Source organism: Pterocles gutturalis, unplaced genomic scaffold (assembly GCF_000699245.1).
Source record: "Pterocles gutturalis isolate BGI_N339 unplaced genomic scaffold, ASM69924v1 scaffold19220, whole genome shotgun sequence".
In the NCBI taxonomy this organism is placed as follows: domain Eukaryota; kingdom Metazoa; phylum Chordata; class Aves; order Pterocliformes; family Pteroclidae; genus Pterocles; species Pterocles gutturalis.
In genome coordinates this window covers 14,266-18,105 of record NW_010141255.1, presented here as the reverse complement: position 1 = coordinate 18,105, position 3,840 = coordinate 14,266, and the positions used below count along the sequence as shown (strand labels likewise).

The 3,840-nt window shown below is 57.7% G+C and overlaps 1 protein-coding gene across 1 annotated transcript in view; it reads left to right on the top strand.

The window, feature by feature from the left end:
- Window positions 1–3,840, top strand: part of EPB41L1 (erythrocyte membrane protein band 4.1-like 1) — a gene marked incomplete at its 5' end in the record, with an annotated part of 17,500 nt that overhangs the window by 1,009 nt on the left and 12,651 nt on the right. The window lies entirely within an intron of this gene.

Genomic DNA, 3,840 nt, shown 5'->3' with positions numbered 1-3,840 from the left:
CAGGCAGGGTGGACGCCGTGCGCGGGGCCGCTTTGCCCTGCCTCCCTCCCGGGACGGGCTTGCAGAGCAGGCGAGGGCATGGGGCTGGGCTGCGAGGAGGGTGCTGGGCACTGCGGGGCGGCTGGGCCAGGGGCTCTCTGCAGGGGATTCGTCATGCGCACATGTGCCTGCTTGTCCCCAGCACTGGCCGGAGAGCCAGGGCTGCAGGGTGACGTGGGCAGAAGTGAGCTTGCAGCCCCTCATCAAAGCACCGAACTGGGAAGAGGAAGAGGGACGTCACCCCACATCTCTTTTACATAGAAAGTGCCGAGATGTAAACGGAGCATCTAGAGCTGGCATAGCTGTGACGTCTTTTCATCCATCCATCCATGCATGCATCCACCCACCCATCCATCCATCCACGCATTCAGCCACCCTCCCACCCACCATTTTTTCCTTCATCCCTTCTCATGTGCTCTCTCTCTCTCTCTCTCTGTCTCTGTCTCTCTCTCTCTCCCTGTGGGTGCTGGGGTTTCCGTGCTGGCACAGACGATGGAAGAGGACACCCTAGACGATTTTGCATCTGAGCATGGAGCTTCTCTAAGCATGGAGTCTTTCACGCAGAAAAGCCTTGTCTCCTCTCCTGAGGTTGTCACCATCCTCCTCCTCTCCCCACCCCTTGCTCTCAGTGTCCTGCCCCATGGAGCTCTCTGCCCTGCCCGGGCGGCCCCTGCCCTCTGAGCAGAGCTTGAGCCGTTTGCTGGCCCCCCTGGGTGGGTCCCCTCTCCAGCGATGGGCAGGGTCCCTCGCCAGGACAGGGCTGGTGGTGAAATCTGCTCTCCTACTCTTTTTTCTGGGCGGTGAGGCAGGGTCCTGGGAGAGCTCTTCTTGCGGAGCCTTGCTGTGCACCCCCAGGGCTGGTGTGTGGCCGGTGCCAGGGGTCCCGAGGCGGTGCTGACCCTGCAGCAATCCCTTGTGCTTTCCTTTCCCTTTGGCTGCTGTTACAGTTCTCCGGGCCCAGGCACTCTGAAATAGGGCATCTCTGGAGGCATCAGAAACGCTGGACTTATGCCTGTGCATAAGGGTCCTGCTGCCCGTGATGTCCACGCACAGTGCCCACGGGTGACGAACGTGGGCTCTCGGCACTGCGTTGGGTGCAGGGTTTATCTCATGAGATAGTGGTAATTTCCCAGGACAGCCAAGAGAAGATATGCTGAGCAGTAAGAAGGTGTCTTGGAGCCTTGGTTCTGGTGTGGCTGGACCCATCCGTGCCGCTGGGTGGTGACCAGTGGTCCGGGGCTGCCTGTCCTGCCTGGGTGCGCCCAGGGAAGACAGCGGAGCAAGAGCAGCGTCGGGCGGAGGAGGCAGGGGCAGGGGCAAGGCTGGTGGCACTCTTGCTCCCCGTCGTCTCCCTTAGTGCAGAAGTTGCCAGCGTGGGCAGGCTGTGCCCTGCCAGAACAGCTGGAGTCTGAACCCAGGCTGGCTGGAGCACGTGTCCCCAGGAGGCATTAGAGGTGTGAGTGAGGGCTTGGGCACAGCCTCGAGCTTCAGCAAGGATTCAGGGACCTTCCGTGAGGCTTGGGCTCTGCAGCAGCACCTCCTGGTCCACACTGGGACCCTCTCCATGCCAGCGTTTAGGAGCTGATGGACAGAAACAGCAGAAGTGAGGTGCACACACACATCTCTTGGTTCAGAGAATCTTCCCCTCCACCCTCTGGAGCCCCTCGGGGTGCCAGGACTGTGCTGGGGTGCAGGTGCTGCGGTCGCCTCACCGGTGATTTCTCTCTAGGCGTTGATGGGTGAGAGTCAGCAGTTGATATGTGGGAACTTGTCCTCTCCTGGCCTGTGGTCACCATGAGGAATTTGTGGCCCCAAGAGGGTGATGACATGAGGACAGCACATCTGCAGAGCTTGGAGCTCTCATCACGCTCAGCCGGAAAGTCCCTCCGTGCCCATGGGCTTCAGACCCGCTGAGGTTGGGTTATTGTCACCTCCAGCTACAAGGGTCTGCACCCGCCCCTCCATCCCTTACTCCTGGAGGACCAGAATGCTGGGTTGGGAGGTGCCAGGGGTATCTTCAGCTTTGGGTGACAAAGCAACCCAGTATGTTTTCTCAGCTTCTCAGATGTATTTACTCATGCTCCCGTCCTTGTCGTGAGGCTCGTGCTTTTCTCTCGGGCGAGCTGGGTCTCTGTGAGGAGCAAAGAAAGATGGCAGGGACGTAGAAGGATGCCAAAGGGAGAAGCCTTCTGCCTCCCCTGGGCTCTGGGGGTATCTTCAGCTTTGGGTGACAAAGCAACCCAGTATGTTTTCTCAGCTTCTCAGATGTATTTACTCATGCTCCCGTCCTTGTCGTGAGGCTCGTGCTTTTCTCTCGGGCGAGCTGGGTCTCTGTGAGGAGCAAAGAAAGATGGCAGGGACGTAGAAGGATGCCAAAGGGAGAAGCCTTCTGCCTCCCCTGGGCTCTGCCGAGGTTGTGGGCATTGTTGGCAGGAGCAGAAGGCTGACTCTGCTCCACGTTGTGGTTTCTTTCCTTTCTACCAGCTTGCTCTCTCTTGTAATGTGTAGACCACAGTGAGAATGGCCTTTCCAAATGCTCCTCTTCCTAGAGCAGATGCACTGGGGGGGAGAAGAGTGAAAGTAAATTATCCCTTGGGAAGTCAAGGTTGCTCTATGGACAGACCCTTCCCAACATCATCACTGCTTAGACTCAGCTCCTGCCTTGGCACACACTCTGTCCTGCCAGCCTACTGTCCTCCAAAGCTCCAGTTCTCTTCTTTCCTGGAGGACGTAGCCAAGTATCCAGATACTTGCTCTGAACATCCCCAAGCTCTGTCTCGAGCTCTGGAGACACAGGGGCTGCCATGAGCTGTGGAACCAGAGCTGTGGCCAGAGCTGGCCTTGAGCCCGCGGGAGCAGAGTTCAGATCACACCACAGTAGTTGGCTCTTCCCTTGGAGTGGGCTGTGCTCATCCCAACAAAGTTGGAGGAGAAGGAAGATGGTTTGGAAATAAATCTGGAGCTTTTGGGTTTTCCTTACTGGTTAAGAAGTGCTGCCATGGATGAACACATTGTTCCAGGCTTCACAAGACTCATCTTAAGGCTTCTTGGTCTATAACGTATATCTCAAGCCTTAACTCAGAGAAGGAGCCTGAAGAAACTCATCGTCTTTGTCCAGGGAAGGTCTCCTCCGGGTTTGCAGCCAGAGAAGGGGGACGAGAGGGCTTCACTAAAGAGATTTGTCCATGTGCTCACAACCTGTCCATCCTTGCCTTGGCTGCAGGAAGGGTTCATCAATGAGACCACAGTGCAGGAACCAAGGAGAAGCTCCTGTACTTGGGAAAGTGAGCAGTCTTCTGGTTGAATCGCCCATGAGTATCTCTACTGAACAGGAAGACTGGTGTTGAGGGTACACCAGAGACCCGCCTGGCCTTCCCGGCAGGCCCAGCACAGCTGCCAAGTTAGTTGCTTTCATGGGTCAAACCCAACCATGAAAGACCTGGGTGCAACCTGGTGCTCCTGGCAGTCACCAGCTGCCTCTTGCCATTTCCACAGACTGGGAAGAAATAAAACCTGCATTGGAGGCAGGCATGGAGGAAGGGACCTGGAGAGCAGATGGTGCTTGGGAGCATAAAGGGATGTCGGAGAGGCGTGTGTGAGTGATGCTCTAGGGAGCTGGCATGGGACAGGTCTCCTGGAGACCCAGCTCCTCCAGCGCGGGTGCGCAGGGCTGCCTGGCTGCGGCAGGGTCCAGGTACCACGGCAGGTCACTGGCAAGGATCCGTCTTCCGTCTGTGGAGGAGGGTGCCCTCACTGCCACGCCTGCAGCACGTGTGCCATCGGTGTGCGTGTGCCATCCCA